Genomic DNA, 14,154 nt, shown 5'->3' with positions numbered 1-14,154 from the left:
AGATAGAATAGATGGTTGGAGAACTGGAGAAGCCAAGTTCAGATAGTGTAATGGTGAGGGACAAGAAGGCCAGAGTACCTTGAGAAGCCAAAGCATCTTAAAGGTTCAGATGGAAAATAATTAAAAATTACATGAAAATTAAAATGGTTTTAATTTCAGGCATGGCTAGTAAATCTGCATTAACAGAAATTGAAAGGAATTGGTAAACTTGTCTTAAACTAAAAAAAAATGTCTTTGTTGAAGAAAGTATCAACAAGGGCTTACTCTTTTTGGCACATGTAAGGACTTCCTAGCAGTTTTGTTTTTGTTTTTGTTTGTGATGACAGTGATTATCTAGTCTGACCCTCTCTTCTTACAGATGAAGAAACAAAGGCTTCAGGGGATAAAATAATTTGTGATTACAATACTAAGTTAGGGATCAGGGTATTGTGTGTAAATCAAATTGACTCCATAGTTCTAACACTCCAATGAAATTATATAGAATTACTCTAGCATTAGGAAGGGTAGCTTAGGAACACTGTCTGAAGACCAGTTTAATGTCATTTGGGTAAAGACTTGATCCACGAACTAATTATAAGATAGATTTGACTAGGTCACGGTCTTCCAAATTCAACATTACTAACCTGTACAGATAATTCTTTGTTTTGGTGGGTTGGGAGTAATCGTAGACTGTTGAGCACCGTCCCTGGCCTCTACCTTTAGTGCTTCCCCAGTGCTTCCCCAGTTGGGACAACCAGAAGTATCTTCAGACATTGCCACATATCCCTCAAGGAGCAAAATCTCCCACTGGACTAGACCCAGGATGGCACGCCCATATTACTGGTGGTTGACTTCCGTATCCCTCATATCCAGTATGTACTATGCCTATATTCCTTTCCCTTTAGCCCAAGCAGTCCTTCTCAGTACAGCTGTATCAATCAGTTGGGATTCCTACCCAAGATAAAACCTGTTTGCCATTCCCGAACTAAGGCAGGATGTTGGATAGTTACAAGGAGCAGCCTATGTGTGAAATTCCTATAAATATTCTACTTCCATTTTTCTCCCTTTCCCCCTCTGTGTTAAAATGGCCTCAGTGAAAATGAATAAAGATAAGTATAAACTAAAACCAAAATTGTTTTTAGGTAAGTAAAAGTATTCACAAGTAAATCCATGTACACCAGCATGTCGATAGTGGTAATTGCTGTTGCTACTGCTGTTTGTAGTACCAGCACCAGGGCAGTTTTACTGTCTTGTTCCGGTTTGGCTGCATCTTTTTTTCTTTGCCTCATAAATGAGGAGAGGTGCTAGGGTTTTGTGATGGCCGCTTCAGAGGGCTCTCCTGGCACGGCACAGGTCTTATTCGCTGCACCCTCTCTAACCTCAGCTCCACAGTTGCAGCAACAGTGAGTGTGTCAGCCTCTTGGTCATCTTTGCTCTCCCAGTGGGTTATCCCTGATTATTATCTTCACATTTTCCGATATGAGTTAACTTTTATGGGACCAGATAACACCAGTTTGAAAATGGCTTAGTCCCGAAGTAAGTAGCATGAGCCAGTTTCTTTGAAAGTTTCCTCTGGGTATTTCTCTGTCCTTTACCTCAGTGATACCCCTAAATATTCAGCATGAGTAACACTTTTGTCTCTGTACATGGAGACACAGAGTCAGTGGGAAGTAAGCAAAGCAGAGCCAGATGCTGTGGAGGATGACGGAATCCAGGGTCGATAATTCTTCCTCAGGGAGGCGTGATAGAGTTTTAAAGAGTGTACCTCCTGTCTCCCTCAGCACAGTGCACAGTGCAGTAAAAGTTAACCCATCCTTAACGCTCTGCAGAATTCTCAGAATTGTCGTCTCTAACACTGATACCAGTGTGAGATTCGGCTGCTTTAAGTTAGCATGACAAAAAGAGTTCTCTTGCTTAAATATGATCCCAGCGACAATGAAAATAATGTGACCCTGAGCTCCTTTGAAGGAGCTTTAGCTTTAGGAAAGAGCATTAATAGCTCATTTGTCCCCAGAAAGAGAGCAGTGAAATAGGAGAAGCAGTAGTGTCCCCCATAGTATAGAAGGATGTCAGCTGGCTAGTCAGCAGCAGATGCCCGAGCTCCATCTGAGGCTCTAAGCTTTTGTGTACTATTTTTGAAAACAGAGAAAGGAGAGCTTGCTTTGACACCGTGTGGTTTCTTTCCTCGTCTTCCGTCCTCCTCACACATTGGCCCAGGCTGTGTTTTACTTGGTAGCTTTCCCTTCTGGTTCCTCCTAACTGTGGAATTAGCATAGGTAGAATTACTACAAAATGTGTTAGTTAGCATTTGTCATTGTTGTCATCGTTGTTACTAAAATAGAACAGTTTGGTAGGAATCTAGCCCTTCGCTGCAGTGGACTTAGTGACATCGTGGGATTCATTGGTCTGCTAGGAACGGCACAGAATCATGTTCTTGCCTTGAGTTTTGATACAGACTTTTATACCTTCAGAGGAAGAAAGACCTCAAGTATTAGAATTGTCTTTGTGCTACTAAGTGATTCTGTATTTCTTGATCTCCCCAACAGGCTATAATGTATTTATACTGCTTTCACAATAAAAATATTTGGCTATTTTCTATATGTGGTGCCAAGAACTGGAGTAAGAACCTTCTGTGTTATTTAAATCATGTTCTACTTATTTAAGAGTTTAAAATATCCACTTATTTGTTAGTCTCCATCTTGTTGTAATATTTTTTCCGTCCATTCTCTCAACTAAGAATTTTTTAGTAATCATGTGCCAGGTGATAGTGAGTGCAGGTACAGAGGATGAAACATAAAGAACAATACCTTTCCTGCCGTGGCAGTTTTTAGTTTAGCAGAGGTTGCAGACATCTAAGCGTGCAATTACAAAACAATAGGATGGATACTTGCTGTGATCTGTGCCCTGGGGGGACAGAGGCAAGCAGGCACGGAGGGAATGCGCATGGGGAGCAAGTGAGGAATCTCACCTGGGCTTGGTGACTCTGGAAGAGCTTCCTGGAGGGAGTGACATCTAAGCTAAACCTGAATGAAGTTTTAAGTCTTGCCAGAGCAGGGAGAAGATAGGTTGCCCTTCGTAACAGTGTGGCCTTTGAAGTGAAACAAGAGTATCTTTAACCATATTCCAATTAAACTCTTCTTTCACTAAAATTGTTCCTTTCAGCTGTGCCTCACAAGCTGAGAGATTTGGTTTTGAGCATGGAATATAAGATTAATTTTTGTATATCTAGTAGCATTCATCATGTTTGGTTTATGGCCATCTTCATGTGAATTGCTAATGATGAAAATTTGCAAAGTATTGAATACGATGAAAAAGAAGCAGCTGGGTGTTCAAGATACTCATTATTCAGTCAAATTAAGTTTTTAATATTTATAATCCTAACCTTTTTCAAACAAAAAAAGGAAAGAGAAGAAGGTTGTGGTTAGACTTTTACTGCCTGATAATATGTCACTGTTTTTTTCACAGACCGCAGTCTCTGGCTACGGTTGCTTTGTAAAAAATCCTTACATTGGTGGCATGTTTGGTCGATTATTCTAGGTGGCATAAGACCCATAACATCTATAATTTGTACCGAGACTATTGGCATAATTTAGACATGATAACTTCTTTTTTTCTTTTTTTAGGATTTTTTTTTATTTTATTTGACAGAGATAGAGACAGCCAGCGAGAGAGGGAACACAAGCAGGGGGAATGGGAGAGGAAGAAGCAGGCTCCCAGCGGAGGAGCCCGATGTGGGGCTCGATCCCATAACGCCGGGATCACGCCCTGAGCCGAAGGCAGACGCTTAACCGCTGTGCCACCCAGGCGCCCCTAGACATGATAACTTCTATGCAACTGTTTTACATCTAATATCAGGAGCTGTTCTTTTTGGCTTGTGCAACACAGCTCTGTGTCCAAAGATTGATGAAGGATTTTTGTTTATCTGTTTTTTCATTCGTTTGGGGTTTTTGTTTTATTTTTCAACTGTGTTCCATGTTAGCTTTCTGTTTTTGAGTGAACTTGTGTTATCTTTAAGATTTCTCTCCTACGGAAAGGAGGTGACCCACGTTCATCTGTGTGGTGTCTCTTCATATTGTTCTGTGACATTTCTTCACAAAATCTTGCTTCCCAACTTCTCTTCCGAGACTTAACAGTCAGCTTTGTAATGTGTGGAAGGCTTTCCACCTGTAACAGAAATACGTATGACTCAGAGATGAATTTCTGGGGACAGAAAATGGCCAGAAAGCATTTTCGTTTCTTTTTAACTGTTTTTGGTTGGGACCAGTTATGGCACATTATATATTTTATATGAATTTTAGTGGAATTATTGGTGCTGAATCTAGGGGGTGATTATTTTTTAAGGGACTTTTTTCCCCCCTCACTTAAAGTCTAGGTAATTGTGAAAAGAAAAATACTATTGACTACAGTGCCATTTACTTGGATCCCTATTCACTGGTGGATCTAGTTGGGGGCAGCAGGTGAGGAGAGAAGTCAGCTCAGCTTAATGACATATTGACTTTATTGTGTGCCTGCCTTTCTTTCCTTTCCCTCTTTTTAACTTCAGGAGATTTATCCCTGATGCTAATATGTCTAGCAGCTTTCAAGGGAAAATCTCCATCATCTCTTACTATTTGTGAAATACGAAGTTCCGTGAATTATCACATTTCATAGGGCTTTGATCAGAACTTCATTTGAAATGTGGTTGACAAGGAGTTAATTTTTCTTGACTTTCTTTAAATTGTGTTCATTTTATCTTTCGTCACTTTGTCATTGTCCTCAAAACACAACACAACACAACAAAACAAAAAGAATATTCTGTGTGGTATATAGCATGAATGGAGAAATTGAAAAGGCAGATTGTTGGGTCGGGTGTGGGGAAAAGCAGTATTACTTGTCTTGGGATTCATAGGGGAAAGGATGCTTCCCGTCAAGGAAGGAAGGTGTTATTTCCTGGGATGAGGGTTAGGATGGAGAAGACATACTTGGGAAATTTAGGGTTTAGGAGGCTCCCAGCTTGATCTTACTTGCAGTCCCAGTTTTTGCCCTATGCTTTCTGTTTTTCTGTCATTTAGCCACGCACTGAATAACTGGGATTCAATGACAGTTAGGAGTTTGTCATGTTTCAGAAGTGTTCGGGTCTCTGGGGAGAAAGATGAATGACTTGGATGCCAAGAAGCCAAGAAGAACCATGTAGCAAGGGTGATGAACCAACTAGTAGGGTTTTCTTGGCTGCTACTCAGAGTCCGGTGCATGGCAACTTTGTTTTCACTGAGAAGACTGTTGAGAACAACACTTTCTTAGGACGATCCTTTTCTTCATTTCACATGGCCTCATGTAGAATGGATTGATAACTAATGATTATATAGCATTCCATTATTCATACACCATAATTTTCAGATTATCCACCCCCCTTTTAGACTTCTAGGTTGTACCTTGCTTAGGTTTTTTTTTTTCGTTTTTGTTGTTTGGTTTTGTTTACTTTGTTTTTGCCATTATAAGTATTTTTTTAATTGAGATAAAATTAATATATAACATTATATTACTTTCAGGTGTACAACATTTGTTATTCAACATTTATATGGGATACAAAATAATTACCACCAGAAGTCTAATTACCATCTATCAACATACAATATGACCCCCTTCACCCATTTCACTTACGCCCCCCCCCCCCAGCTTCCTTCCGTTCTGGTAACTATCAGTCTGTTCTGTCTCTATGAGCTTGTCTCAATATTCTTCTGTTTGTCCATTTGTTTTGTTTTGTTTTCAGATTCCACATATAAGTGAAATCATACAGTACTTGTCTTTCTCTGTCTGATTTTTTTCACTTAGCATAATACCCTCAGGGTCTATCCATGTTGTCACAAATACCAAGATTTTGTTCTTATTTATGGCTGAGTAGTAATCCATTATTTATACCACATCTTTATCCATTTATCTATTGATGGGTATTTAGGTTTTCTCTATATCTTAGTTATTGTAAATAATGCTACAATGAACCTATAGGACTACATATATCTTTTTAATTGATGTTTCCATTTTCTTTGGATAAGTATTCAGAAGTGGAGAAGCTGGATCATGTGGTAGATCCATTCTTAATTTTTGAGGAATCTATGTACTGTTTTCCATAGTGGCTGCACCAATTTACATTCCCACCAGCAGTACACGAGGGTTCCCTTTTCTCCACATCCTCACCAGCACTTGCTGTTTCTTGCCCTTTTGATAATAGCCATCCTAACAGGTGTGAGGTGATATCTCATTATAGCTTTTAATTGCACGATTAGTGATGTTGAACATCATTTCATGTGTCTGTTGGCCATCTGTATGTCTTCTTTGGCAAAAAAGATCTATTCAGATCTTCTGCTTATTTTTTAGTTTTTTTTTTAATTCTTGAGTTACATATGTTCTTTATCTAGTTTGGATATTAACCCCTTATTGGTTATGATTTGCAAATATCTTCTGCCATTTTAGTAGGTTGCCTTTTCGTTTTGATGGTGATTTTCCTTGCTGTACAGAAGCTTTTTAGTTTGATGTAGTCCATTTGTTTATTTTTGCTTTTGTTTCCATTGCCTTTGGAGTCAGATTTACAAACATCATTGAGAATGATGTGAAGGAACTTACTGCGTAAGTTTTTCTCTAGGAATTTTATGGTTTCAAGTCTTCTGTTCACATCTTTAATCCATTTTGAGTCAATTTTTGTCTATGGTATAAGATAGCAGTCTAGTTTTATTCTTTTGCTTGTGTCTGACTAGTTTCCTCAGCACTGTTTATTGGAGAGACTGTCCTTCGCCATTATATGTTCTTGGCTCCTTGTCCCAAATTGTCTCTAAATATGTAGGTTTATTTATGGGCACTTAGTTCTGTTCCATTACCCGTGTGTCTGTTTTTGTGCCCGTACAATGCTATTTTGATTACTATATTTTTTAGTATAGTTGAAATTAGGAAACGTGTTACCTCCAGCTTTGTTCTTCTTTCTCAAGATTGCTTTGGCTACTAGGGATCTTTTTTGGTTCCATACAAATTTTAGGATTATTTGTCCTAGTTCTGTGAAAAATGCCATCGGAATTTTGATAGGGATTGTATTGAATTTATAGATTCCTTTGGTTTATATGGACATTTTAACAATACTAATTCTTCCATCCATGAACATGGACTATCTTTCCATTTATTTGAGTCTTCTTCAAATTCTTTCATCAATGTCTTACAGCTTTTAGTATATAGGTCTTTCACCTCCTTGGTTAAAAATTTTTCCTAAGTATTTCATTCTTTCTGATGCATTTGTAGATGAAATTGCTTTCTTAATTTCTCTAACAGTTCATCATTAGTGTATAGAAACACCGCAGATTCCTGTATATTAACTTTGAGTCTTACATTTACTGAATGTATTTATTAGTTCTGACAGTTTCTTGATGAAGACTTTAGGGTTTTCTGTGGTAATCTGCAATTATTTTGATTCTTTCTACTTCTGACTTTTATTTATTTTTTTGCCTAATTGCTGTGCGTAGGACTTCTAAATAAAAGTGGTGAGAGTGGGCATTGTTGTCTTGTTCCTAATCTTAGAAGAAAAGCTTCCAGTTTTTCACCATCGAGAATGATGTTAACTGTGGGTTTGTCAGTATGCCCTTTATCATGTCGAGGTATGTCCCCTCTATACCCACTTTGTTGAGAGTTTCTATCCTAGTTGGATGCTGAATTTTGTCAAATGCTTTTTATGCATCTGTTGAGATGATCACATGGTCTTATGATTTTTATTCTTCATGTGCTGGATCATGTTGGTAGAGTTGCGGATGTTGAATCAATCTTCCATCCCTGGAATAAATCTCACTTGATCGTGGTGTGTGATCCTTTTAATGTATTGCTGAATTTGGTTTGCTAATATTTTGTTGGGGATTTTTGCGTCTATGTTCATCAAGGATATTGGCCTGTAATTTTCTTTTTTTGTAGTGTCTTTGATTTTGGCATCAGGGTAATGCTGGCCTTATAAAATGAGTTTGGAAGCATTCTCTCCTCTTCAGTTTTTTGGAAGATTTGAGAAGGATGGGCATTAAATCTTCTTTAAATGTTTGGTAGAATTCACCAGTGAAACCATGAGGTTTTTGTTTCTGGGAAGTTTTTGATTAAGGATTCACTTTCCTTAATAGAAATTGGTCAATTCAGATTTTCTGTGTCTTTATAATTCATTCCTTGAAGATTGTGTGTTTCTAGGAATTTATGCATTACTTCTAGATTGTCTAATTTGTTGGCATGTAATTGTTTGTAGTAGTTTCTTATGGTCCTTTGTATTTCTCTGGTGTCAGTTGTTATCTTTTATTACTGATTTTATTTTTTGAGTCCTCTCTCCTTTTTTCTTGATGAGACTGGCTAAAGGTTCATCAATTTTGTTGATCTTTCCAAAGAATCAGTTCTTAGTTTCATTGATCTTTTCTATTATTGTTTTAGTCTCTATTTCATTTATTTCTGGTGTGATCTTTATTATTTCCTTTCTTCTCCTAACTTTAAGCTTTATTTGTTGTTCTTTTTTTTTAGTTGCTTTAGGTGTGAAGTTAGGTTGTTTACTTGCAATTTTTCTTGTTTATTGAGGTCTTGAGGCCTATATAGCTATGAACTTCCCTGTCAGAACCACTTTTGCTGCATCCCATAGATTTTGGTATATCATATTTCTGTTTACATTTGTCTTTAGGTAATTTTTTATTTCTCCTTTGATTTTTTTCAATGACTTATTGGTTGTTTAGTAGCATGTTGTTTAACGGCTATGTTTTTCTGGTTTTGCTAGTTTTCTTCTTTATACCATTGTGATTGGAAAAGATGCTTGATGATTTAAATTTTTTAATTTATTGAGACTTGTTTTGTGGTCTAACATGTGAGCTCTCCTGAAGAATGTTCCATTTGTACTTGAGAAGAATGTGCATTCTGCTGCTTTTGGATGGAATGTTACATATATATTTATTAAGCGCATCTGGTTTAAGGCTGATGTTTCTGTATTGATTTCCTCTCTGGATGATCTATCCATTGATATAATGTGGTGTTACAATCCCATATTATTATTATATTGCTGTCAGTTTCTCCCTTTAGGGCTGTCAATATTTGTTTTATATATTTTTGTGCTCATATGTTGGATACATATATATTTATGAATATTACATATTTTTGCTAGATTGACCCCTTTATCATTATGTGGTGCTCGTTGTCTTATATTTGTTTTAAAGTCTATTTTGTTAGATAAGAGTTTTGCTACACCAGCTTTCGTTTCCATTTGCCTGGAGTGTCTTTCTCCATCCCTTCACTTTCAGTCTGTGTGTGTCCTTACTTCTGTAGTTAGTCTTTTTTAGACAGCATATAGATGGGTCATCTTTTTTTTTTTTAATCCATTCAACCACTCTATCATTTGATCGGAAAATGTAGTCTTTTTACATTTAAAGGAATTAATTATCGATAGGTATATATGTATCACCATTTTGTTTATTGTTTTCAGGTTGTTTTTGTAGTTCTTCTTTGTTCCTTCCTCTCTTGCCTTCCTCCCTTGTGATTGATGATGAATTTTTTTAGTATTAGGCATGGATTCCTTTCTCTTTGTTTTCTGGCTTTTTTGTAGTTCCTCTATTCCTTTCTTTTTTCTCTCTTTCCTTGTGGTTTGATGGCTTTCTGTAGTATTATGTTTAGATTTTTTTTCTCATTTTTTTGGTGTGTATTTATAAGTTTTTTTCTGTGGTTACCATGAAGTTCACATATAACATCCTTTGTATATAATGGTTGGTTTTAAGTTGATAGGAACTTAAATTTGAACACATTAGGAAAATTTATATTTTTAACCACCTCCCCACACATTTTGTATTTTGTGTCACATTTTTTGTCTTTTCATTTTATGCATCCTTTAACTAATTATTGTAGTTCTTGGTACTTTTACCACTACTATCTTTTATCCTTTCTACTTGCTTTATAAATGATTGATCCACTGTTTTTTGTATATATTTACCTTTTCCAGTGAGATTTTTACTTTCATATATTTTCTTGTTATTAATTAGTGTCATTTCTTTTCAGCTTAAAGAAGTCCCTTTAACATTTCTTGTAGGTCCAGTTTAGTGGTGATGAACTTTTTTTGTTTTTGTTTGTTTATCTGGAAAGCTCTTAATCTCCCTTTCAGTTTTGAATGATAACTGTGCTGAGTAGAGAATTTCTTGGTTGGAAAATGTTTCCTTTCAGCACTTTGAGTATGTCATGCCATTTTCTTACTTCAGTAAAGTTTCTGCTGAAAAATTTGCTGAAAGCCATATAGGATTTCCCTTGTACTTAACAAGTTGTTTTCTTTTGCTGCTTTGGAGATTCTATCTTTAACTAACGGCCCCCCAAAGCTCAGTCATTGAAAGGGAAACTTTATTGAAGCCCTAGGGCCTTGGGGCTTGGGCAGGAGGCTACCATGTGGGCAAAGGAAGAGCCAGTGAAGGGGCCTTATTTTACCTTCTTCTTAGGGCACAGGTTGTTGGTGTGGCCACACTGCTTGTGACAGTTGACAGCACGGGTATAGGCGAGCATAACCCTGGAAGCAGATCATTTTGTCACAGTTGTGTTTTGGGCTAGCTGGCAGAGCAGAGGCTCAGTGATATCACCCTGCAAGTGAAGCACCAAGTACAAGGTGGATTCTTTGTGGATAGTGTAGTCAGAGAGAGTGTGTTATCCTGTAGCTGTTTGCTCCCCAGAGTCAGATGCTGCTGGTTAGGCAGGATGCCCTCCTCGTCTTTGATTTTGGCCTTGACCTTCTCAGTGGTGTCACTGGGCTCATCTTCGAGGGTGGTGGTCTTACCTGTCACAGTCTTCATAAAGATCTGCATCTCTGTGTCCACAAGGCCACCACCCCTGAGCCACTTGGCCACTTCGCTGAAGAGAAAGAGTCTATCTTTATCATTTTAATTATAATCTATCTTGGTATGGATCTCTTTGGGTTCATCTCTTTTGGAACTCTCTGGGCTTCCTTGATCTGAAATTTTGTTGCCTTCCTCAAATTAGGGAGGTTTTCAGCCATTCTGTTTTCAAATAAGTTTTCTGGCCCTTTCTCTCTTTTCTCCTTCTGGGTTCCTTATAATGCAAATGTTATTCCACCTCATGTTGTCCCAAAGGTCCCTTAAGATACCTTCTCTTAAAAAAAAAAAAATTCTTTTTGCTGCACTGCCTAGGTGAATTTGATTGATATTTCAACTTGCTGATCTGTTCTCCTTTATCCAGTGTGCTGTTGAACACCTCTAGTGAATATTTCAGTTCACGTCAGGTATTATATTTCAGCTCTGTGACTTCTGCTTGATATTTGCTTATTTTTTTTGTCTCCTTTGAAGTTCTCACTCTGTTCATCCATTCTTTTCCCAAGTTCAGTGATGAACATTACTTTGAACTCTTTATCAGATGGATCAATTATCTCTGTTTTATTAAAGTCTTTTATTGAGGCTTTTTCTTGTTCTCTGATATGAAGCATATTCCTCTATCTCCTCATTTTTGCCTCTCTGTGTTTGTTTCTAAGTATTAAGTAAATTAGCTACCTCTCCCATCCTGGAAAGAGTGCTCTGGTATAGGAGATGTCTCATGGAGCTCAGAGACAATATCCCCCCCGGCCACTTGCAGCAGGAACTCAGGGGGCATTCCCCTATATGAGTTCCGTGTGCCTGCCTGCTGTGGTGGGGCCATAGCTGTGGCACAGGAGTGTGTGGGGATGTTGCACAGCCTAGCTGTATTGTGGCTGCTGTGGCACTGGCCTGGCTGTGGTATGGAGGTGGGCAGGGCACTCAACAGTGGGCACCCTCCAGTGCCAACAGGCTCGAGGAAGAGTTCCAAAATGGTGCCTTCCAGCACTGGCATCAGCAAGATAGAATTAAAACTTCAGAAATGACCCGTACCACTGTCTGTGTCCCTGGAGAGTCCTAACCAAGTTCCTGCCTCTCTGGCAGACTCTTCAAGATTAATAAGTTGGTCTTCTTCACATATGGTCTAGGCAGTATTCAAACTGGTATCTTTGCACCTGGTCCCAGAGTGAGGGAGTCTCTTGTCAAGTCCTTTATGAGCATGTTCTCTGTTCCGTACAGTTTTCCTACATGTAATCCCCATTGGTTTTCATAGGCATTTCGGGGGCTCATCTCTCCTGTGCAGCATCTAGGGGTTGGCTGCCTAATGTGGAGCACAGACCCCTGACTTCTTTGGAAAAAGTTCTGTATCTGCGAGATTCCTCCTAATTATCCATCACCACTCCTGGGCTTCGTTACTGTTTTGTTTTGCATTGTTTTGGCAATACTGTGTTTCTTCTACTTGTTTCAGCACTACTCTTTTATCCTTTGTTGTGGGGGCTCTGTTCATCTGGTTATCAGGTCTTTTCTCAGAGGAGATTATTTCATATGTAATTGTAAATTTGTTGTGACCATGGGAAGAAGTGAGATTGGGATCTTGCCATGCCACCATATTGAACCCCTCCCTCCTGTAAGTAATTCTTTAATGGACAGCTTTGCTGAAGATTAGATTTTCTCTCTCTTGAAGTAATTTGAAAGGCTAATGAGGAGTAAGACTAAACTGTAAAACTTAACTTTTCCAGATATCTGGAACACTGGGGAAATGTTTGGGAGGGGATGATCTTGAATACTGAAAACAAATGAGTAAAAAGTAGTTTGAGGAGAAAAGCTGATGTGCTTCTGGGAAGCACAAAATGTTCTATATACACATTAGCAGTGAGAAAAATACATACTATAAACCCAGCCTGTATGGGTGTTTAATTTTTTTTTTAATCGGAGAGAAGAGAAATAATTATGTATGCCTTCTGAATTACTGCAGAGCAGGGATTCTTAATCTGGGCTCTATAGTGAGCTTTAGAGAAATCTTGAACATCTTGAAATTGTATGCAAAAATGATGGTGTAGGTGTGCATACCATGTAGACACTCCCATGCATTTATCTGGAAAGGGGGACCATTTATTGTCATTGAATTCTCAAGTGGATTTATGAGCCAGAAAAATAGAGATGGGGCCAGAACTTTTTGGCAATCCTAAATGACACATGTGCGTTTTTCGGAAGGAACCGTGTGCATGGACTGTTGGTGTGATTGCAGTCCTCTGCCTTCTGTTTCCTCTGACCAACCCCCGCCTTTTCTCATATTAGAACTTTGACCTAAGAGGGCATCTTCTGCTCTTTTACTTAGGTTTTTGTAATGAGTGAGGAGCCAATCAGTCTTTTCTTTGAGTACCTTTTTTTTTTTTAATCTGTTTTTAGTCCTGAGCAGCTAGGAAAGAAGCATTAAGGACACGATACTTTTCAGTTCCATTTCTATATGCAGGAGCGTTCACCATCAGAAGGAAGCTGGACAGATTTTATGGAATGTACTGCAGTAATTAATCTTCATTAGGACTGTTGCCACGGCCTTGTAAATTAAAATTTATGAGAAGAGGGAAGTCTGTGGCACAACATATTTGAATACCAGAGTGCCTATCCTTAAGGATAGATACAAAGATTTCTGAGAATTTTTTTTAATGGTCCCAAGCTTATTTATTATTAGCTTAAAATTCGTTAGGAAAAAGTCCAGGCTAAATTTCTTGATATGAACGCAGAAGGAGAGCTTTATACAAAAGGGGCACAAACTTGGACGCTCAGGTACTGACTCTTGGTAGCTTTCCACACATGATTCTGCAGCACGTTGTAAAAAGAAACTCGAGGGGTTCTGTGTAAGTGATCCTCACTGTGTCCCATCTCAGTCCTCAGCTTCCTCATAGCTATATTATTCAGCAGTTTCACCTGATTTCTTTTCTTTGCATTCCAAAAAAGAGAGAAAAAAGCAAAAATTTGAAAAGCTGTGCAGACACTATAGCAAAGGGAGTGTGCTTTCTTCAGTCTTCACCCTGTCCTGGCCTTTGTTAGGTTTCTAAAAAGGCTTGTGCATTGATGTCATCCTCTGTTTCATGACGGAGCACACACAGATGCGCACACCCCTAATTGCACATGAATAAATGCGGCTGCTACAGAGGTTAAGAGCTCAAGCATGAGCAAGCCATCATGAGGCTTTCCGGCTGCAGTCTCTTTTCTAATGTCAGGCTTACAGAGTCCCCAGTGACTTTGGCTGCCATTTTACCACTTAATAATTGGAACTGCTTGCCCCAGTGTCCTTGGAAGTTTGGTCTTCACTCCACTACGTTGTATTTCTGCCAAGCCTGCATACACCAGGGAAGAAGTTGACAGG

The 14,154-nt window shown here is 38.4% G+C and overlaps 1 protein-coding gene and 1 pseudogene across 1 annotated transcript in view; one reads left to right on the top strand and one right to left on the bottom strand.

Moving 5' to 3' along the window:
* DDX10 (DEAD-box helicase 10) overlaps positions 1-14,154 on the top strand; it is a 255,608-nt gene that overhangs the window by 221,360 nt on the left and 20,094 nt on the right. The window lies entirely within an intron of this gene.
* Positions 10,395-10,784, bottom strand: LOC123792540 (ubiquitin-ribosomal protein eL40 fusion protein pseudogene; annotated as a pseudogene).

This window comes from Ursus americanus, chromosome 16, assembly GCF_024610735.1.
Source record: "Ursus americanus isolate L20-20 chromosome 16, mUrsAme1.1.p, whole genome shotgun sequence".
Lineage (NCBI taxonomy): Eukaryota > Metazoa > Chordata > Mammalia > Carnivora > Ursidae > Ursus > Ursus americanus.
The sequence above is the reverse complement of the archived record's forward strand: the minus strand, read 5'-3'. Positions and strand labels throughout refer to the sequence as shown.